Consider the following 24,016-nt stretch of genomic DNA (forward strand, 5'->3'; position numbering starts at 1 on the left):
CTGGTCTGAAAAATTATGTAGCCCAAAAACGGAAGCGAGGTCTGCTCAAAGAGGCACTTCTCATATTTAGCGTAGAGGTGGTTCTGCCTGAGCCTGAGCAGAACCTGACGAACATCCCTCCGGTGTGTGGGGAGATCCGGAGAGAAGACCAAGATGTCGTCCAGGTACACCACTACGCAGGAGTAGAGAAGGTCCCGGAAGATGTCATTGACCAACTCTTGAAAGAAGGCAGGAGCGTTACAGAGACCGAAGGGCATTACCAGGTATTCATAGTGGCCGTCCCGGGTGTTGAATGTCGTCTTCCATTCATCCCCCTGACGGATACGGACCAGGATATACGCCCCAAGGAGGTCCAGCTTGGTGAAGATTCTAGCCCCTCTCAGACGGTCAAATAATTCCGGAATGAGTGGAAGGGGGTATTTATTCTTCACCGTGATCTGGTTAAGGCCTCTATAGTCTATACAGGGACGGAGTGAGCCGTCCTTCTTTTTGATGAAGAAGAAGCCTGCTCCCGCCGGGGAAGTAGATTTCCGGATGAACCCCCGGGCCAGATTCTCCTCTTTATATTCTGACATGGATCGGGTCTCAGCAGCGGACAAAGGGTAAATGCGCCCACGGGGAGGAGTAGCGCCGGGCATCAGGTCGATTGGGCAGTCGTATGGTCTATGAGGGGGTGATGTCTCTGCCTCCTTTTTATTAAAGACGTCCGCATACGACCAATAAGGAGCCGGAAGACCAGGTAGATTGGCTGGAGTAGGAGAAGGACGGACAGGATGGACGGGAACTAAACAAGTCTTTTGGCAGTCCTGTCCCCAGCGAAGGACCTCTCCGGTCTGCCAATCAAGCACGGGTGCATGTCTCTGAAGCCAAGGTAGGCCTAGTAAGAGGGCGTGAGAGAGTCCAGGCAGAACATGAAAGAAGATGCTCTCAGAGTGCAGCATTCCCACCTGCAGGGTTATGGATTCGGTGATGAGTTGGATGGGATGTGGTAAGAGGCCCCCATCCACGGCAGCGACAGATAAGGGTACAGCTAGAGGTTTGGTGGGAATGCGGTATTTCTCTACCAGAGACTGAGAAATGAGATTTCCGGCAGCTCCAGAGTCAAGTTGGGCTAGTTCAAAATAACAGTTCTCCCCGCAGATGATAGAGACCGACAGCAACAGAGATGGAGAGGGTTTACTCTTGTCTAGGACGACCTCTCTGAGCGATCCTAGACACAGACGTTTCCCGACCTCTCCAGGCAGGAACGGATCCGGTGCTCCTTACTGCCACAGTAGAAGCAGGTCCCCTCGGCACGGCGTAACTCTTGACGGGTTTTGACCATCTTTGTCTGGTCGACCTGCATAGGCTTGGGTGAGTGCGCCTGGGGAGTAGCGGGAGAAGTGACAGATTTCTGAAAGGTAGGGGCTAGACTTGGAAACCTCCTCTCACGGGTGACCTCTTTGGTGCGTTCCTGGAACCGGATGTCAATCCGGGTGGCAAGAGTTATTAAGTCGTCGAGTGTGGTAGGTATGTCCCAACCGGCGAGTTCATCTTTAATACGGCCGGACAGACCCTCCCAAAAGACAGACAGCAGGGCGTCGTTATCCCAGGCCAGCTCCGAAGCAAGGGTACGGAACCGTATGGCATATTGGCCCACGGTGAGATTTCCTTGATGGAGGCGTAGCAGAGATGATGCGGATGAGGTCTTCCGTCCGGGTTCGTCGAAGACTTTCCGGAAAGCCGTGAGAAAGGCTGGCCGGTTGGACACCAGGGGGTCTCCTCTCTCCCATAGAGGATTTAGCCAAGCCAGTGCCTCCCCCGTGAGATGGGACATGATGAAGGCTACTTTGGCCCGGTCGGAGATAAACTGGTGGGACAGGAGTTCAAAGTGCAGGGTGCACTGGTTTATGAAGCCCCGAGCCTGAGCGGGGTCGCCTCCGAAGCGAGGAGGTGCAGAAAGCCGGGGTCCGGGGCAGGATGCCATGGTATTGGTGGGCAGCGGCGCTGCCGGGCTGCGAGTCATGACACTAGCGGTGGTTGCTGGTGGAGCAGTCAGAGTGTCCAGGCGAGAGTTGACATTCCGCAGATGACTCAGGATGGACTCCTGTTGGGACCTCTGACGGGACAATTCATGACATAGGTCCGAGAACGAGGGAGCTTGGGTGCCACCGGGTTCCATGGCCCGAGCAAACTGTAACGGGTCTGGGAGGCGGAACCTCTGAGCAACTATACAAGGGGGCGGTCCTTGTAAGGAAGCGGGTGGCTCCCAGGGAAGACGGGCAGGTAGTCACGGCAAGTGACAGGGACAGTCTCTGGGTAGAAGGGCAGGTAGTCACGGCAAGTGACAGGGACAGTCTCTGGGTAGAAGGACGGGTACTCACGGCAAGTGACAGGGACAGTCTCTGGGTAGAAGGACAGCAGGCAGGTGGCTGGTGAGCGCTCCCAGGTGAGCAGGCAAGAGTCTTTGGACAGGCAGGTTGTCACGGCAAGTGACGGTAGAGCCTCCAGGTAGGCTAGCAGGCAGGTAGCAGGTGAGTGCTCCCAGGTGAGCAGGCAAGAGTGTCTGCACAGGCAGGTGGTCACGGCAAGTGACGGCGGAGCCTCCAGGTAGGCTAGCAGGCAGGTAGCAGATGAGCGCTCCCAGGTGAGCGGGCAGGCTGGTCCATAGACAGACTGACAGGTGTCGGAAGGCAGACCGTCGGACCGCAGGCTTGCAAGCAGGTAAACGGATATCAGGCAGGAATCAAGCAGGAATCTGACAGGTAACTGGCAGGTAACTGGTAATGGGACCTGAGGGCTGAAGCAGAGTGAAGGCTTTGCAACAACATTGCTCGGGCACCTCCATTTTGGAGGAGGTGCCATATATATGGTGAGGTCCTCCGGCCACTGGCCGGGGACTCCTTAGGACGGCGCGCGCGGCCCCTTTAAGAGAGGGGGAGTGCGCGCGCGCACGCCCTAAGCACAGTGGCCGGGAAGCAGCGCGCGCTGCCAGCCGAGCAGGAGGAGGACGCCGGGCATGGAGTGGAGAGGTGAGGGGAACAGCGTCCCTGCCTAGCAGGAGGCAGGGACGCCGACGCTATACACAGCAAGGGCGACGGAAGTCGTAGCCGAATTGTGAAAATGAGCTGACAGGCGAGCAGATCTGGCAACTCGGGGTACGATTTAAGAAACCGCTGAACCACGAGGTTAAGCACATGAGCCAGGCATGGTACGTGTGTGATCTCACCTCGCCTCAGAGCCGCCACCAGGTTACGGCCATTGTCACACACGACCATGCCGGGATGTAGGTTCAGTGGTCTCAGCCACAGATCTGCCTGCTCTTTCACAGCTGTCCACAACTCACTAGCAGTGTGAGGTTTATCACCTAAGCTTATGAATTTCAGCACAGCCTGTTGCCGCTTGGCGGAGGCAGTACTGCAATGCTTCCAGCTTGTAACTGATGTGGTGATATCTCAGATGGAGGCTGAACATGAGGAGGAGGAGGAGGAGGATGGGCAGGAGCTGTACACTGTGGGGGCAACTCTGACTGACATAGGGCCCGCAATCCTCGGTGTGGGGAGGATGTGTTCCGTCCCAAGGTCCGACTGGGTCCCGGTTTCCACTATGTTTACCCAGTGTGCCGTCAGAGAGATGTACCGTCCCTGGCCACAAGCACTTGTCCACGTATCCGTTGTCAGGTGGACTCTCCCAGTAACTGCGTTGTTGAGGGCACGGCAGATGCTTTGGGACACGTGCTTGTGTAGTGCGGGGATGGCACACCGGGCAAAATAGTGTCGGCTGGGGACCGAGTACCGAGGGACGGCCACCGCCATAAGATTGCGGAAGGATTCGGTCTCCACAAGCCTAAAAGGCAGCATTTCCAATGCAAGCAGTCGTGAAATGTGCGAATTTAGGACTGTGGCCTGTGGGGCGTTAGCTGCGAATTTCCGCTTTACTTCAAAGGTCTGGGATATGGACAATTGAACGCTGCGGTGGGACGTGGACGTGGACGTTGAAGCTGTTTCTTGAGAAACTGCCATAACAAGTGAAGACTGAGAGGAGGCGGCATCTTTACATGCAGTATGGACAGGGGATTGCCTTGCACACACAACAGGGGGTTCTATTACACGCACAACAGTGGAAGAAGCAGTGGTGACACCCGCTGACACTGGTCGTGGACCCTGGGTTTCGCCCCACAAAGTCGGGTGCTTTGCTGCCATGTGCCTGATCATGCTGGTGGTGGTCAGGCTGGTAGTTTTGTCACCCCTGCTGATGCTGGCATGGCAGGTGGAACATATGGCCTTTTTGCGGTTATCAGCAGAGTCTTTAAAAAAATTCCAGACTCTGGAAGACCTACCGCTTGTACTGGCAACGTCCCTCGTGTTGGTGTTATGGGGAACGGTTGCCTGCCTTCTGTCTGTGGCCACCACACTGCTTCTTCCTGCCTGTTGGGGTACTCTGCCTCCCTCCCCCTGTGTGCTGCTGGCCTCACTCTGCATGTCCTCCTTCCACATTGGGTCAGTTACTAGATCATCCACCACCTCCTCCTCTTCCACTTGCGCACCACGATCCTCCTCTTCACTTCCTGGCAATTGTGTATCGTCATCGTCCACCTCTTGTGACAGATTGCCAACGTCGACTTCCTGTGGCCGTGGCAGTTCAAATATTTGGGCATCGCAACATGGGATCTCCTCTTCCACCACTTCAAGCGTATCAGGCGAGGGGCCCAAATATGGAAATGGACCAGTGAACAGCTCTTCAGAGTGTCCAAGTGTGGGATCACTTGCTGTCTGATGACACTCGGCATGGTGGGAGGAAGGAGCATCAGGGTGAGGAGTAGTATGCGGTCGAGACTCACGGCTACTAAGAGTTGACCGTGTGGAAGACAGACCGGAGGTGGTGGTGCCCAGGTAACTGGAAGTATTATCTGCTATCCAATTAATAACCTGTTCACACTGATCAGTTCTCAATACTGGTGTTGTTCTGTGCTTCCCTAGTAATTCGGTCAAGAAGTGGGAGCGAGAAGATGTGGCTGTTGGTTGTGGCACATTTTCACCTTGGCCATGGCCCCGTCCTCTGCACGAACCATCACCAGAACGTCCACTTCCACGTCCCTTGCCACGCGCCTTGCCCATTGTAAATGAAGTAAAATAGCTTACACTTGCACTATCAATGGAAAAAGGGCAATAAAGAGTAGATTAGAACCGTGGGATGTCGGGCCTACACAAGACTATTTTCAACAGATATATTTTTGTGTCACAACAGTCAGGAGACACTACTGTTTTTCTTTACGGAAAAAACTACCAAAAGCTGAATAATAGAGATTTTTTACTGTGGGATGGCAAAATCTCAGTTATTGTTTACTGGGGTATACCACACTTTTTTAAATAGAGATATTTGCGGCTGAACAGTGAGCGACACACTCAAACTGCTTTTTTTTTTAGATACCAAAGGCCCAAAACTGGATAGTACAGCGATTTGACCCAAGGAACTGCGAAACCACACTGGGATGTCGGGCCTACACATGACTATTTTCAACAGATATATTTTTGTGTCACAACAGTCAGGAGACACTACTGTTTTTCTTTACGGAAAATATACCAAAACCAGAATAATAGAGATTTTTTACCGCGGGATGGCAAAACCACAGTTATTGTTTACTGGGGTATACCAGACTTTTTTAAATATTTAGATTTGCAGCTGAACAGTGAGCGACACACTCAAACTGTTTCTTTTTTAGATACAAATGGCCCAAAATGGATAATACAGAGGTTTGAACCGTGGAAGTGCAAAAGAACACTTCTGTTTCTCTAGCCTACACCAGAATATTTTCAACAGTTATATTTGTGTCTGAAAAATCAGAGACACGCTTTTTTTTGGGGGGGGGGGGACACCAAAAGGTTAATAAGATGGATATTTGTACAGGAAAAAAAAAGGAGGATTTAGATGAAAAAAAAAGGATTTTTCCTGGCCCCCGACACCTGGTGCTAAGTCCAGCAATTTCAGCAACAGGAGCACACAGGACTGTAATGCAGCGTTTGCTGGTATAACCACGGTGTCTCCTAGACAGCCTGCCTGCCTGGTATCTGGGATGGATATTAGTCCTGAAAAGGACTGTTTGTTTGTTCTGGCAGCCTTTACAGACCCTACACTAACTATTTTGCAGTTTATATCTCTCCCTAAATCAGCAGCGCTGTCCCTACACTGTCTAATCCGGAGCGACTGTGTCCAAGATGGCGGCGCCCGGTTTTAAATACTCGAGGTGACGCTGTGCGACCAGCCAATCACTGTAATGACCACAACCAACATGGCTGCAGCATTACAGTGACTGGCTGGCAATCCCTGCATGTTCATTGGCTCTGTAAAGAGCGCCAAACATGCAGGGCGGAGACCCGAGCTCCCGCCCGAGTAACCCGGAAATGCTCGGTGCTCGCCGAACATCGCTAGCGTGATGCTCGGGCGAGTACCGAGCAGTGTCGAGCATGTTCGCTCAACACTAGTTAGAAGTTTAATAATTGGCAAAACCCAAAAATCTCTGTATAGATTTCAAGCCAATAGGCCTAGGCCATTCCTGCACAGCCTGAACCTCCACAGGGTCCATCTCAAAGCCCTCACTGGAGACAATGTACCCAAAAAACTAATTTTCTGCACAGCGAACTCACATTTCTCCAGCTTAGCAAAGAGTGAATTGTCACTCAATAACTGCAAAACTTCACGTACACTCTGCCAATGGGACTCTAGATCTGGTGAATAAATCAAAATGTCATCCAAATACACAACCACATTCTTACCAATCAAAGGTCTCAGGATGTTATTAATAAGGTTCTGAAAAAATGCAGGTGCATTGGAAAGACCGAAAGGCATCACCAGATTCTCAAAATGACCTACCGGAGTGTTAAAAGCAGTTTTCCATTCATCACCCTCCTTCACACGTAACAAATTGCATGCACCCCAGAGATCAATCTTGGAGAACCACTTGGCTCCCACTAACTGGTTAAACAAGTCAGGAATTAACGGCAATGGGCAGGAATTGAGTACGGTAATCTTATTAATTTCACGAAAATGCAAACATGGACGTAAACCGCCGTCCTTTTTTTTAACAAAGAAGAATCCAACTGCCACAGGTGACTTAGAAGGTCTAATGTGACCAGCAGCCAAGCTAGTCTCTATGTACTCCTCCAAGGCCTTTCTTACAGGGATAGTCAGATTAAACAAGCGACTTTTGGGAACAGTAGCACCCGGAACAAACTCAATGGCGCAATCATAATCCCTATGAGGAGGTAAACTTGCGACTCCTCCTCCGAAAAAACGCTCCAAAAATCTTGAATAGGTACCAGTAATTCCCCTTTTTCCACAGCCGCAATGCGACCATTACAACATTTATCATAGCACTTCGGACTCCAAGACTTAATCACATTAGTAGACCAGTCCAGTAAACTATTGTGCAGTCTTAACCAAGGCAATCCTAGAACAACTGGAGAGGGCAAATTATCCAAACCAACCAAGTCCAAAATTTCTTGGTGATCTCCATTGATAGTGAGAGGAAATGCAGCAGTCTTGTGAGTAATACATTTCAAAGGAGTGTTATCAATTGCAACCACAGAAATAGGTGATGACAAAGGTTTGGATTTCAATTTAAGGTTTTCCAAAAATCCTTTATCAATCACATTAAGTGTTGAACCACAATCCACAAATACCTGAAATTCAATCAAATCTCCTTGCAGAGTAGTACTCCCAGAAAGAAATTCTCCTGCAGAGCGTAAACAAGCTATACGGGCATAACTGACCAATTTTATTTTTTTACTTAAACGACGCTCACAATACTTAATCAAATGGTAATTTTTACCACAATAAAAACACAAACCTTTGGCAAATCTCCGATCTCTTTCCTGAGAGCGGAGTGACATCGCCCCAAGCTCCATTGGTTCTCCGCTGTCAGAGCAGATTTTCTGGGAACTAGGACCTGAAGTTACAGGAGTCTTTACATCATAAACCCTGGACCTCAGTCTCCTGTCTATACGAACAGCTAACTGCATAGCTTCCTGCAGAGTCTCAGGTGCAGGGAATGCAATTAGCAAATCCTTAACCCTTTCACTCAGACCAGCAAGAAATAAACATTTAAATGCAGAATCATTCCATTTAACTTCTGAAGCCCACCTTCTAAAGTGTGTGCAATAAATTTCAACATCATCTGACCCCTGATTCAAAAGTCTAAGTTCTGATTCAGCAGATGAGATTCGATCAGGATCGTCATAAAAGAGCCCCATAGCAGAAAAAAAGTCTTCAACAGAACTTAAACACGGATCATTAGGTTGGAGAGAAAAGGCCTAACCCTGTGGTTCTTTGTGCAAAAGTGACATAATAAAACCAATGCACTGTGATTAATTCCCAGAGGATCTTGGTCTCAAACGAAAATATAACAAACAAGCATTTTTAAAGGAAAAAATATCTTGCTGTTTACCATAAGAAACATCAGGCAGTCCTACCTTTGGTTCCACAAAATGCGCTCCAGGACAGCTACTCACGTGTTGCTGAAGCTCAGACACCTCCAGAGACAATCCCTGCAGGCGTTGAGCCAACTCCTGGACGGAAACCATACTGATCCCCGAATTATCTTTCCTTTATTTATTTTTTTTTTGGGCTGAACTTACTGTTATGATCAGCAACATAAACTAAGGAAAGATAAGCGAAAGCTGTCCCTCCAGTAAGACTAAGCTGAATCCCTACGATGTAGCGGGCTGCCTGTTCCTTGTGAACAGACCCGCCTTCGTCCTCGGCTAGTCTGAACGGAGACCTAAAGAATAAAGGGAGGGGTCCCTAAAACAACTAAGGACTGGGACAAAAATGGGACACCTCCTAAACAGAAGTTGTTGCAGAGCAAAAAGGACAAACTGACAAAAAGTACTAAAGGTCCCAGAGGACAAAGAACTGACAAAGATAGGCACCGAAGCACCTAGCTAGAGAAACAGTCAAAACAACACTGAAGTCCAGCAAAGCCAGAAGGGCGGAGCTGGAATATATAGGCAGCTGGTCAAGTGACCGCAAAACACAAGATAGCAAAAACTAACATGAGGGTTCTAACAAATAGTCCTACTGAATAGACTGTTAGAATTTGTATTATGGCAAGAAAAAAGCAGTTAAGTAAAGAAAAACGAGTGGCCATCATTACTTTAAGAAATGAAGGTCAGTCTGTCTGAAAAATTGGGCAAACTTTGAAAGTGTCCCCAAGTGCAGTTGCAAAAACCATCAAGCGCTACAAAGAAACTGGCTCACATGAGGACCGCCCCAGGAAAGGAAGACCAAGAGTCAACTGTACTTCTGAGGATAAGTTTATCCGAGTCACCAGCCTCACAAATCACAGGTTAACAGCAGCTCAGATTAGAGACCAGGTCAATGCCACACAGAGTTCTAGCAGCAGACACATCTCTACAACAACTTTTAAGAGGAGACTTTGTGCAGCAGGCCTTCATGGTAAAATAGCTGCTAGGAAACCACTGCTAAGGACAGGCAACAAGCAGAAGAGACTTTTTGGCTAAAGAACCCAAGGAATGGACATTAGACCAGTGGAAATCTGTGCTGTGGTCTGATGAGTCCAAATTTGAGATCTTTGGTTCCAACCACCGTGTCTTTGTTCGACGCAGAAAAGGTGAACGGATGGACTCTACATGCCTGGTTTTCACCGAGAAGCATGGAGGAGGAGGTGTGATGGTGTGGGGGTGCTTTGCTGGTGACACTGTTGGGGATTTATTCAAAATTTAAGGCATACTGAACCAGCATGGCTACCACAGCATCTTGCCGCGGCATGCTATTCCATCCCGTTTGCGTTTAGTTGGACCATCATTTATTTTTCAACAGGACAATGACCCCAAACACACCTCCAGGCTGTGTAAGGGCTATTTGACCAAGAAGGAGAGTGATGGGGTGCTACGCCAGATGACCTGAAGGCAAAAGGGGCAACAAGTGCTAAGCAACTCTGGGAACTCCTTCAAGATTGTTGGAAGACCATTTCCGGTTACTACCACTTGAAGCTCATGAAGAGAATGCCAAGAGTGTGCAAAGCAGTCATAAAAGCAAAAGGTGGCTATTTTGAAGAACCTAGAATATAAGACATATTTTCAGTTGTTTCACACTTTTTTTGTTAAGTATATAATTCCACATGTGTTAATTCATAGTTTTGATGCCTTCAGTGTGAATATACAATTTTCATAGTCATAAAAATAGAGAAAAATCTTTAAATGAGAAGGTGTGTCCAAACTTTTGGTCTGTACTCTATATTGTGGTAATACGCCTCACTCGGCCCCTTCCGGAAGTAGACTCAGAAATAGTGTTTTCTCTGCAGGCTTTATAATGTGGCATAAAACCCTGCAGCCACAGCAAAAATAAACACAGCCTTACTGGCAAAGCAACTAAACAAAAGATAAACGATAGCACAGTCTATAGCAGTGTGGGGTTCGCCCACACACATTGTAGTCCCAGGTTTCAGCTCCTCTCTGAGCTGTGGCCTTCCAGTCTGGAGCCTTTGCCACTCCAAACTCAACAACAGAGAAAAAAAAAACAGGACTGAACATTTAAACCTTGATTAGCCACACCCTGAGGTGGAGGTATGGGGAATGACTTCTCTCCCATCTCTACATGATTCCCATAAAACCACATCCTTTAAAAGAGTTATCCCCCAGCATATAACATGCTGGCAGAAAGTTTATTGGTTTCAGTTCACACATGCTAGCAACCTGTGTGACATATACCTCCCCTCATATTTCATACCAGTGACTCTGTCACATATTCCCCCCCTCTCCCCAAAGCTGTGGCTTTGGGCACCTTCCAATACCAGACAGGAAATTCTAGAAAGGGCATCAGTGTTCCCGTGTAACTTCCCAGGCCTATGCTCTACGTGAAAGTTGAAGTCCTGAAGAGCTAGGAACCATCGACTTACCCTGACATTTTTACCCCTCTTTTCCCTCAACCATTTCAACGGGGCATGGTCTGACACCAACTTACACTGAGATACTATCTAATAGGCCGGATATTTATCTACGGCCTACTTTATGGCTAAGCATTGTTTTTCTACTATTGCGTAGTTTGTCTCGTAGGATGAAAGCTTATGGCTCAGATAGAGAATGAGAATGTTCTTCCCCATTTATCTCTTGAGAGAGTATGGATCCCAGACCAACCTCTGAAGCATCTGTCTGGACCACAAACTCTTTCTCGAAGTCTGGTGCGACCAGGACTGGCTGTTTACACAGTGCTGACTTCAACAGTTGAAACGCGGTCTCTGTGTCCTCCGTCCACTTCATCATGGTTAATCTGGTACCTTTTAAGAGATCTGTCAGTGGTGCGGCCATCATGGCGAAATTCAGGATAAACCGCCGGTAATATCCTTCCCTGGAAGGCTCTCACTTGCTTCTTGGAGAGCGATTGTGGCCAGGTCTGGATTCCCTCCACTTTATTAACTTGTGGGTTTATTTCGCCTCTCCTGACGACATAGCCCAAGTACTTGGCCTCCTCTTTTCCAACGGCGCATTTTTTTCGGATTTATTGTAAATCCTGCCTTCCTTAGAGCATCCAGAACAGTCTGTAGTTTAGTTAGATGACTAGCCCAGTCTGGCCTAAAGACTACAATGTCGTCAAGGTAGGCTGTGAAGCTCTGGAGTGGGACAAAAGGGCACGCAAAATAGGGCAGTACCGTCTGGCAAGGGATAGGTGTAATCAATGGTAGCACTCACCTAAAGGTGTTGTGTGCAGGCACAACACCTATAAATGCATCAAACGCCGCTGCTGCTGCCGCGTGACTGGTGGAAATGGTTCTTCCAGAGGTAATGGCAAAAATAGTAGCTGGCACGTTTAGGAGGGCTGCACTGCGGGAAAGAAGAGGCTTGGGATTCCAAGATGGTTTTTATTAATACCAACGCATTTCTATGCCAGACCGGCGCCTTTCTCAAAATATAAAAACCAAATGAACAGGACACAACAACTTGTCCTGTTGTTGAATTGCCTAAATGTGCCAGCTTCCATTTTTTGTCAAGGTAGGCTGTGGCATACTTCTTATATGGGGCTAGAATCCAATCCATAGCCCTCTGGAAGTTGGCTGGGACCCCCTGTAGTCCGAATGGTATCAGAGTGAATTGAAAGCACCCATCAGGTGTCGATAAAGCCGTATTCTCCTTGGCTGTCTGGGACAAGGGGATATGCCAGTAGCCCTTCGTCAGGTCAAGAGTGGTGATGTACTTTGCCGGTCCAAGCCTCTCGATGAGTTTGTTGATGAGGGGCATTGGGTACGCGTCACACTTGGAAACTTCATTCAGCCGGCGGTAGTCATTACAAAACCTCCACTCTCCGTTGGGTTTTGGCACGAGGATGATTGGGTTCGACCACCTACTCTTTGACTCCACTATCACCCCGAGATCTAGCATCCTCTTCACCTCGTCGGAGATCACCTCCCGGTGTGCTTACAGGATCCGGTACGGCTTCAGATTCACTCTTATATGTGGCTCTGTCAGTACGTGATGCTCTACCACCTGAGTTTGCCCCGGCAACTCTGAGAACAACTCCCGATTTTGCTGTAGTAGTTCTCAACACTGTTGCTTCTGGGCCGACAATAGAGTCTCTGTTATAGTGACCTCTTCCACCTTGCCTCCGGGAGCGGCTCCCAGGCAAGGAGTTTCAACAGGTTCTCGGTTCCGCCATGGCTTGAGCAAGTTAACATGGTATATTTGGTGCGGCTTTCTTCGGCCAGGCTGGAGGATTCGGTGGTTCACTTCACTGAGTTTCTCCACTACCTCATATGGGCCTTGCCACTTGGCCAGGAACTTACTTTCGACCATGAGAATTAGAACCAGAACGCGATCCCCAGGCTGGAACTGTCTCAGCCTTGCCGAGAGGTTATACACCCTCGTCTGGGTTTTCTGCGCCCGGAGGAGATGTTCCTTCATGATGGGCATCACTTTCGCCATTCTATCCTGTAACTGGGTGACATGTTCGTTGATGCTCCGGTGGGGTGTGACCTCAGCCTCCCACGTTTCCTTGGTGATGTCTAGGAGACCCCTTGGATGCCGGCCATATAGAAGCTCGAATGGAGAGAAGCCAGTGGAGGCTTGTGGCACTTCCCTGATGGAAAAAAGTAGAAATTGAAGCAGATAGTCCCAGTCTCAACCATCCTTCTCAATGACCTTTTTGAGCATCGCTTTCAGGGTCTTATTGAAGCGCTCCACCAGGCCATCGGTCTGCGGATGGTAAACAGTGGTTCGCAGCTGGGTAATTTGAAGCATTTTACACAGCTCCTTCATCACCTTGCTCATGAATGGGGTTCCTTGGTCCATCAAGATTTCCTTCGACAGGCCGGTCCTAGCAAAGATGTGGACAAGTTCCCGGGCTATGCTCCTAATGGACGAATTCCTTAAGGGTACCGCTTTGGGATACCGGGTTGCATAGTCCATGCCAAACAAGATGTATTGGTGACCCTGGGCCGATTTAACTAAGGGGCCCATGAGGTCCATGGAAATCCTCTCAAAGAGAACCTTTATCACAGGTAGGTGAACTATGGGACTACGTGAGTGGGAGGTGGGCGTGGTTATCTGGCAGGTGGGGCAGGACCTACAATAGTTTAAGATCTCCCGGTAACATCTTGGCCAATAAAACCTCCTCACTACTCTCTCTTGAGATTTTTCAACCCCTAGGTGTTAGGTGTGAGTGGGCCACATCCAGTACCCTCCATCTGTATGGCCCTGGCACTAACAGCTATTCCACTGTCTCACTGCCCCTTAGTTTAGCCACCCGATATAGCAACTAGAGATGAGCGTTGTTCTACTCGAACTGTTCGCCAATCTCAAATTCGAGCTGTTTTGGGCGGTGTTCGAGCCGTTCGGCGACACGAACAATTTGAGAAAAATTCGGCTGTTCGAGGTTATGTTCGATAACTGTTCGTGCACCAAAATCATAACTGGATTTTTTCTCAGTAATGATGAAAATTAATGTTAATACGCAGTTTGAGTGTACAGCGGGGTGGGGGGAGGGGCAGGGGATGGATCTCTGCAGGAACAATGAAGATCTCCATTTTTTTTTCTCTTTCCCGCATTTACAGTGGGGAGGTGCAATCTGTCAGCCTATCAGCAGCGCACACACGGAGCGAAGTGCTTTTTTTCACACAAGCAAGGGCATGTGTCATTGGCAGTGTATGTCACATGTCCTTGCCCTATAAGACCAAGCCATTTTCCCCGTCGCCACCATTTTCTCACTGCTGCAGCTGCGTGTTAGACGGCACCGCTGTTGCTGTGTGCGCTATACCTTGTTAATTTCAAGCCAATTTTCGCACAAATATACAGATAGCTTGGGAGTAGGGAATAGTTGTGATTGCAGTCCTTTTAAGGACTAGGTTACAGCATTTCCTATGACTTTTATCAGGGAGGTCTGTGCTCTTAAATAGATCGGTTGTGGGAGTAAAGACTAATTGTAATTGCAGTCCTTTTCAGGACTAGGTTACATGAGTTCCTATCAGTTTTTGCCAGGCAGGTCTGTGCCAGTGCTGTGCAAGTTTTTTTCACAGCATTTGGCTGAATCTAGCAAAGCTAATCCTTTTTGGCCTATTGCAGAGTGTGGTAGTCAGTGGAGTAGCCTATCTGTGTTGCAAGATATACCACCTGTGTATAGAATACCAATTTTTTTACTGCACCTAGTGAAGTAAAATCTTTTGGGCATAGCATCATTCTATTAGTCCATCTATACTGACCTCCATCAGGTTGCAAATTAAAACTAATTTTTATCTGCATCTACAGTACCTCTGAAAAAATATTTGGGCTTCTAGCAGTGTGTGGGACTTGTTCTATTAGTCCATCTATACTGACCTCCATCAGGTTGCAAACGGAATATATTTTTTTCTGCATCTACCTCTGAAAATATATTGGGCTTCTAGCTGTGTGTGGGTCTTTTTCTATTAATCCATCTATACTGACCTCCATCAGGTTGCAAACTGAATATATTTTTTTCTGCATCTACCTCTGAAAAAATATTTGGCCTTCTAGTAGTGTGTCGGACTTTCTCTATTAGTCCATCTATACTGACCTCCATCAGGTTGCAAATTAAAACTAATTTTTATCTGCATCTACAGTACCTCTGAAAAAATATTTGGGCTTCTAGCAGTGTGTGGGACTTGTTCTATTAGTCCATCTATACTGACCTCCATCAGGTTGCAAACTGAATATAGTTTTTTCTGCATCTACCTCTGAAAAAATATTGGGCTTCTAGCTGTGTGTGGGTCTTGTTCTATTAATCCATCTATACTGACCTCCATCAGGTTGCAAACTGAATATATTTTTTTATGCATCTACCTCTGAAAAAATATTTGGCCTTCTAGTAGTGTGTCGGACTTTCTCTATTAGTCCATCTATACTGACCTCCATCAGGTTGCAAACTGAATATAATTTTTTTCTGCATCTAGCTCTGAAAAAATATTTGGCCTTCTAGTAGTGTGTCGGACTTTCTCTATTAGTCCATCTATACTGACCTCCATCAGGTTGCAAATTAAAACTAATTTTTATCTGCATCTACAGTACCTCTGAAAAAATATTTGGGCTTCTAGCAGTGTGTGGGACTTGTTCTATTAGTCCATCTATACTGACCTCCATCAGGTTGCAAACTGAATATATTTTTTTCTGCATCTACCTCTGAAAAAATATTGGGCTTCTAGCTGTGTGTGGGTCTTTTTCTATTAATCCATCTATACTGACCTCCATCAGGTTGCAAACTGAATATATTTTTTTCTGCATCTACCTCTGAAAAAATATTTGGCCTTCTAGTAGTGTGTCGGACTTTCTCTATTAGTCCATCTATACTGACCTCCATCAGGTTGCAAATTAAAACTAATTTTTATCTGCATCTACAGTACCTCTGAAAAAATATTTGGGCTTCTAGCAGTGTGTGGGACTTGTTCTATTAGTCCATCTATACTGACCTCCATCAGGTTGCAAACTGAATATAGTTTTTTCTGCATCTACCTCTGAAAAAATATTGGGCTTCTAGCTGTGTGTGGGTCTTGTTCTATTAATCCATCTATACTGACCTCCATCAGGTTGCAAACTGAATATATTTTTTTATGCATCTACCTCTGAAAAAATATTTGGCCTTCTAGTAGTGTGTCGGACTTTCTCTATTAGTCCATCTATACTGACCTCCATCAGGTTGCAAACTGAATATAATTTTTTTCTGCATCTAGCTCTGAAAAAATATTTGGCCTTCTAGTAGTGTGTCGGACTTTCTCTATTAGTCCATGTATACTGACCTCCATCAGGTTGCAAATTAAAACTAATTTTTATCTGCATCTACAGTACCTCTGAAAAAATATTTGGGCTTCTAGCAGTGTGTGGGACTTGTTCTATTAGTCCATCTATACTGACCTCCATCAGGTTGCAAACTGAATATATTTTTTTCTGCATCTACCTCTGAAAAAATATTGGGCTTCTAGCTGTGTGTGGGTCTTGTTCTATTAATCCATCTATACTGACCTCCATCAGGTTGCAAACTGAATATAATTTTTTTCTGCATCTAGCTCTGAAAAAATATTTGGCCTTCTAGTAGTGTGTCGGACTTTCTCTATTAGTCCATCTATACTGACCTCCATCAGGTTGCAAATTAAAACTAATTTTTATTTGCATCTACAGTACCTCTGAAAAAATATTTGGGCTTCTAGCTGTGTGTGGGACTTGTTGTATTAGTCCATCTATACTGACCTCCATCAGGTTGCAAACTGAATATATTTTTTTCTGCATCTACCTCTGAAAAAATATTTGGCCTTCTAGTAGTGTGTCGGACTTTCTCTATTAGTCCATCTATACTGACCTCCATCAGGTTGCAAATTCAAAATAATTTTTTTCTGCATCTAACCCAGCCAATAGTTTTGGCCTAATACCACAGTTTGGCCACTCAGCTCTGCTCGGTTACCATCCATTGTTTTTTTGTGCAAACAACTCCAGAGTTGTGAATTAGTTAACCACCAAAATGAGTGGAAAAAGGCCTGCTGCTGGTGGAAAGGGGAATAGGCGTGTTGGGAAGGGGAAAAAAGGTTGTGTCCGTGGGGTAGGTGTTAAAGCAACAGTAACATCTGCAGAAGAAAGACCATCTTCCAGCCAAACTAAAATGTCTACTTCTTTTAGCGGACAATGTGATAAGATCCCTTTCTTACGGCCACGCCAATCGCTACAAATTCCAGATGAGGCACAAAAACAGCAGGTGCTTCAACGGATATCAAGTGCTCCTTTAAGTGGGCTCTCCTCCACATCAACTTCAACATCACAAATACTCCAGTCCTCAAAGGTGTCACCCAAATCGCACTTGCTTCCTCACAGCTCCCAAATCTCCAGCTGCCCGTCTGAGTATGAGGTAGAACAGATGGTTGAGTCTGCAGAGCTGTTTACTCATACTATAGCCTGGGAATCAGAGGTCGACTCCAGCGCTTCTGTGAATCCAGACGAGGAAATGATCTGCACTGATGCCCAGAATCTTTATGAGTCGGATCCAGGACCAGACGCAGAAGGTTCTGACCATAATGTAGACCCTCATTCCCAAACTGTAACTCCTGTTGGTGGAGACAATGAGGAAGACGATGATAAGACTCAAATACCTGATTGGAGCGACAACTTTAGTTTTTTGTCAGGGCAGGAACAGGTTGGCTCTGAGGACGACGGGTGTGATAACGCACAGGGTGATGATGATGAGGTTGGAGATCCCACTTACTGTCAACCCACAGTCAGCCAAGAGATGAGGTCAGCAGAGGAGGTGGAGGAAGATGCTAGTGACGACGAGGTCAGGTTGCGCCTTCCTGGACAGAGACGTAGTACTGGAAGCACGTCAACAACTGCATCCTCAAACACAACTCTGCCTCTCACCACAAGTCGTGGTGGCTCTTCAGGTCGCATGGGTGCTAAGCCTTGCATAGCCTGGGCATTTTTTCAGATCGATAAAGATGACCCAACTCGTGTTATCTGTAACATTTGTCAGCAAAAGCTAAGTAGAGGCCAAAAAATACATAGTTTGAGTACTTCATGCATGAACCGGCACATGGACATGAAGCATAAGTTGCAGTGGGAAGCTCAGTGTGCTACAATGTGGCCTAGCCGGCCGGGCCAACCGCCGTCTGCCATATCTTGTGCATCCGCGGCCTCTTCATCCTCTGTGACTGGGGGGACAGCAGTCACACCTGTTTTGGGGCGCAGACCTGCCACCTCTTTACCCGCAACAGCCAGCGTGATTGGCAGGTCATCATTTTCTTTGGAGGTGGTAACACCAGCTGGTGTTGAGCGCTGTCCGACATCGATAGCACCACCTTTGGATGAAGGCAACCTAACATGTCCGCCTGCATCTTCCTCACAGACCGGCAGTTTGCCGGGGACACCCTTATCAACCCCGTCTAAGCACAATAGCCAGCCCTCGGTCCCTCAGATGTGGACAAGTAAAAGACCATTTCCTCCTAGCCATGAGAAAGCTAAGAGGTTGAATTTCACCATCTGCAAGCTCTTGGCTACAGAAATGCTGCCTTTCCGCCTGGTGGACACAGAGGATTTTCGAGACCTTATGTCCGTCGCAGTGCCCCAGTACCAGATGCCCAGTCGGCACTACTTCTCAAAGAAAGGTGTGTCTGCGCTCCACCAGCATGTCGCACACAACATCACCGCTTCTTTGAGAAACTCTGTGTGTGACAGGGTGCATTTCACCACAGACACTTGGACGAGTAGGCATGGACAGGGGCGTTACATGTCGCTGACTGGGCACTGGGTAACTATGGTGACAGCAGGACAAGGGGCTGCTGTCCAAGTCTTGCCGTCCCCACGAGTTGTGCGTCAATCCTCTTTATGTCAAAGTTCCTCCACTGCTTCTGCCTCCTCAACCTCCTCTCGGTCTTCCACCTGCACCCAAAGCCTGTCTGGTCATGCCACAAGCTTTCTAACTGCGCAGAAGGGATCCTGCACACCTCCTTACTATGCTGGCAGTAGGGCTCAACGTCATCAGGCGGTTTTTACATTGAAATGTCTGGGAAATGTGAGTCACACAGCTGAGGAGTTGTGGTCAGCTCTGGAGAACCAATTTCATGAATGGTTGCCTCCACTGGACCTGAAACCAGGGAAGGCCGTGTGCGACAATGCTGCAAACCTGGCTGCGGCCCTTCGCCGGGGCAATGTCACACACGTGCCTTGTATGGCTCACGTGTTGAACCTGGTTGTCCAGCAATTTTTAGCCCACTATCCCAGACTAGATGGCCTTCTGCAGAGGGCACGGTCGCTGTGTGCTCACTTCCGCCGTTCGCATCCCGCAGCTCAGCGACTTACATCTCTACAGAAGTCGTTGGGCCTGCCACTTCACCGGCTAAAATGCGATGTGCCTACCCGGTGGAATTCAACTCTGCACATGTTGCAGCGACTGTGGCAGCACCGACAAGCCCTGGTGCAATAGGTTCTGACGTATAGCCTGGGCCAACGAGATTCAGAGGTGGGGCAAATCACGCTGGAGGAGTGGTCTCAGATCAGGGACCTATGCACCCTTCTGCACAGTTTTGAAATGGCGACGAAGATGTTTAGTGCTGACGATGCCATTATCAGCATGACTATTCCGGTGATTTACATGCTGGAGCACATGTTAAACAGAATTCGGAGTCAGGTGGTGGCACAAGAGGAGGTGGAGGAAGTAGAGGAGGAGGAGTTGTATGCGGAAGGGCTAACATCTGCAAGGTCCAGAAGGTCGGCAGCACCAAGGCGGCAGGCATGTGAGGGTGGGGGAGATGGTTTTACCAGGGCGCATGGTAGCAGCCAAACTAGTGAGGAAGGTGCAGGAGCCCAGGAAGAAGTGGAGGACGAACTGATGGAAGACTCATCAGATGAGGGAGACCTTGATCACATTTCTGTTGTGCGAGGTTGGGGGGAGAGGACAGAGGAAGGAAGCATGATTGTTACCTCGCCACCAACACAACAGGGACTTGGTGCTCCTGGATGCGCAACACACATGAGTGCCTTCTTGCTGCACTACCTGCAACATGACCCTCGAATTGTGAGAATTAGAAATAATCCTGACTACTGGGTTGCCACACTGTTAGATCCCCGGTACAAAAGTAAATTTGCAGAAATTATTCCTGCCATAGAAAGGGATGCACGCATGCAGGAGTATCAGCAGAGACTGTTGCAGAATCTTACATGTGCTTTTCCACAAAATACCAGTGGTGCACGTAGTGAATCTCACAGTTCCAACTTGCCAACCGTGGGACCGTCAAGTGTTCAGCACTCAAACCGTAACAGAACCACAGTATCTGCTGGTAACATCAATTTTGCGGAATCATTTCACCACTTTTTTAGCCCATCCTTTGCAAGGCCACAGGAGACAAGAAGTCTGACACATAGTCAACGCCTAGAGACGATGATACAGGAGTATCTCCAAGTAAACATTGAAGCCACGACTGTGTCACTGGACCCTTGCTCTTTTTGGGCTTCCAATCTGGATAAATGGCCGGAGCTAGCCACTTACGCCTTGGAGATCTTGTCATGCCCCGCAGCCAGCGTTCTGTCTGAAAGTGTGTTCAGCGCTGCTGGTGGTGTGCTGACAGATAAGCGCACGCGGCTCTCCACTGATAATGTAGACAGACTCACGTTCATAAGATGAACAAATCATGGATCCGAAATGACTTTTCTACCCCTGTGTCATCCTGGGGAGAGTAAAAGCTTGATGATTGGTTAAAATCACCCTACCAAACGTTTTAAGCTTTCAAATTACTAATCATGTTTATCTGTATCTTGACTGGAAAATAATTTGGGCTTTGTAGCAGTGTGCAGCACTGATCCTATTAGGCCATCTATAATAAGCTCCACCAGATTTAAAATTAAAAATAATTTTTAGCTGCATCTAGCCCGGAAAATAATTTTGGGGCTCCGAGATGCGCAAGACACATAAGTGCCTTCTTGCTGCACTACCTGCAGCATGACCCTCATATTGTCAGAATTCGAAGTAATCATGACTACTGGGTTGCCACACTCTTAGATCCCCCAAACTTTTCGATCAACCTTTTCATTTTAATAAAGACCAAAAAAATGGTCATTTTTGAAATTATAAGCATTAGCAGGTTGTTAGAAACTGAAATCAAACAGTTTTCAACTCAAAACTTTATTCTAGGTGATGTTACATTTTCACATAGGACCCCTTGTTCGAAAGGAGCTTCTGAACTCTCTCGTCCATTGAATTTGTCAGGTTTTGGATGGTTTCTGCTTCAATTGTTTTGCATGAGGACAGAATACCCTCCCAGAGCTGTTGCTTAGATGTGAACTGCCTCCCGCCATCATAGACACTCCTTTTAATGATGCTCCAAAGGTTCTGAATGGGGTAGAGGTCAGGGGAGCATGGGGGTCACACCATAAGTTTGTCCCCTTTTATGCCCATATCAGCCAGAGAGGCAGATGTTTTATGTGCAGCATGAGATGGTGCATTATCATGCAGAAAAATGATCTTGCTGTGAAATACACGGTTCTTCTTCTTGAACCATGGCAGGAAGTGCTGTTTGAGAAAATCCACATACATTATGGAGTTCATCTTTAGCGCCTTCAGGGATCCTAAAGGGGCCGACAATCTCTCTCCCCATGATTCCAGCCCAAAACATTACTCCACCTCCTCCTTGTTGGCGCTGTAGCCGTGTTTGCGTGGGGTGTCCATCAACCAGCCATCCTCCACTCCATCCATCTGGACCATCGAGCGCTGCACGGCACTCATCCGTGAACAAAACAGTTTTGAAATCAGTCTTCATGTAATGTTTGGCCCACTGGAGCCGTTTCTGCTTGTGTGAAGTGGATAGAGGAGGTCGACAGGATGGCGTATGCACAGCTGCAAACCTCTGAAGGACCCTGCATCTTGTTGTTCGGGGGACGTTGGAGGCACAAGCAGCTTCAAAAACTTGTCTGCTGCTATGACAAGGCTTTTTTGCCGCTGCTCTTTCAACCTGACGTAATTGCCTGTAGGAAAGAGTCCTCAATTTGCCCTTATCAGCATGCACACGTGTGTACTGTGAATCAGCTACATACTTCTTGATTGCCAAGACACTTCATCCTGATCATCGCACAATGTTGATTGTAGTCATGCCTTGACCTAAACACTCCACAATTTGTTGCTTCTCAGCAGCCGACACATCCTTTTTCTTTCCCATTTTGGCAGAAAATGTAGGCTGCTTAATAATGTGAGAGAGCCTTCTTAAGTAGTCTTGCCTTTCATTGGACACACCTGCCAAACTAATTAGCACAGGTGTCTGCAATTGCTTACAGTGATATAAAGAGCCCTGACACACATCACCATCAATGAGTTTAACTGACAAACAAACAAATTCTTCCCTTATCACTCCTAAACACTTTTTGCATAATAATTTGGAACGCGGTGTACATGTGCTTTTCCACAAAACACCAGCGGTTCACGTAGTGAATCTTACAGTTCTAACTTGCCAACCGTGGTCTGTATGGAATTGTTCAATAAAGGGCCCAAAATTAAGATAACATAGATGGGAGAGGTCTCTATGAATAGGAATTCCTAAGTATTTGATACCCTGTGAGGGCCAGGCAAAGGGAAAGTTGGACTGGATGGAATCCTATATGGATTTGGGGAGGGAGACATCGAGGGCCTCAGACTTCGCTGCATTGATTTTAAAATTTTACCATGTAACAAAGTGATCTATTTCAGCCATAACAGCATGGATGGATATATGTGATTGAGTGATATATACTAGGACATCATCAGCAAATAGAGAGCACTTGTACTCGGTGCCTCCCACCTCAATCCACCTAATATTGGGGTTATGGCGAATTGATGAGAGCAGGTGCTCCGTCACTAGGATGTATAAGAGAGGGGACAGAGGACATCCCTGCCTTGTCCCATTGGTGATTGTGAAAGGTGATGAAAATGTTCTGACGCACCCCCTGGGCCTTGGGACACCCGGAGCCGGACCCTTTTTGGTGGATGCTGGTGGTTGTAGTCTTCGTGGCGGCGACCCGGTTCCGTGGCTCAGGGCGGTCAAACCAGTGGCGGAACTATTTATGTGGTTTTGATGTTTAAATGTCCGACTACGCCACCCGTGGATTGCGGTCAGAGTGAACCGCCGCTACAGGGCAAACCGCTGAGGCTGGTGTTGTGGGTGCAGCAGAGCGTAGCATAACTCCCCACGGGAGGAGTATAGCCTTAGGGCAGTGTATGCGGAGGATGGGGGTGATGGTGCAGGGCAGCAGCAGTAACGACACGGAGTCAGTGATGCAGTCCAGGGCCTTTACTCACAGTTCTTATTATCCAGACCACGTCTGCAGGTAACGGCTGCCCACGTCGTACTGTGCTCACCAGGTGAGGGGCTCAGACAACTCCCAGATAACTTTGGAGCACTTCACAGGACCCCCTTTGTGTGTCCTTTGTCTGGCCTTTCTTACCAACACTTCTGTCCGGCTGCCTCGGGCCTCCTCTTGGTAAACTTGGCGCCAGTTTCCCTGACCCTATGTGGTGCCTTCCTAGCGGGTGTAGCGAGGGGCTGCGCCACATAAAATGTCAGAGCCTCCGGTTTCTAGCTGAGGGTCGTTTCCTGCCTCCACTAGTTCGGGGACCGGTCTCCCCCTTTGGCCTGACCCCTCCACGCAGGTGGATTCGGCGTGCGGTGGCGACTCGCCCGTCCGCACCCCTGGGATCCCTTCATTCCTCGTTCCTGGAGCCTTCTCCGCTCCTCTTCCTTCCTTCTCCCTCTTCCAGGCCTGGGCCTCTGTTACTAGGCCCGCCTCCGGAGCAGAGCTCATGCAGAGCCCCTGCTCCCTGCCACTTCTGCTCAGACTTCTCTGCACTGAACTAAGATGGTGCCCACCTTATATACTCCCTTCTCAATGCACCCAGGAACTGCTTCCTCCCTGCTCCTGCACTACAGGGTTCCCCTTCCTCAGTGTTCCCTCCCCCCACTCCAGCCAGGGACAGGGACTGTCGTGCCCATCTCAGGGGCATATTGGTCGCCCTGCCCCACGGCAATGTGGTGTAATGCATGCAGGTGTCGGGTCCTGATCCACACTCCATCCTTACCTGAGAG

The sequence above is a fragment of the Phyllobates terribilis genome, unplaced genomic scaffold, assembly GCF_046119375.1.
Source record: "Phyllobates terribilis strain yellow unplaced genomic scaffold, ASM4611937v1 Scaffold_8__6_contigs__length_399053987, whole genome shotgun sequence".
NCBI lineage: Eukaryota > Metazoa > Chordata > Amphibia > Anura > Dendrobatidae > Phyllobates > Phyllobates terribilis.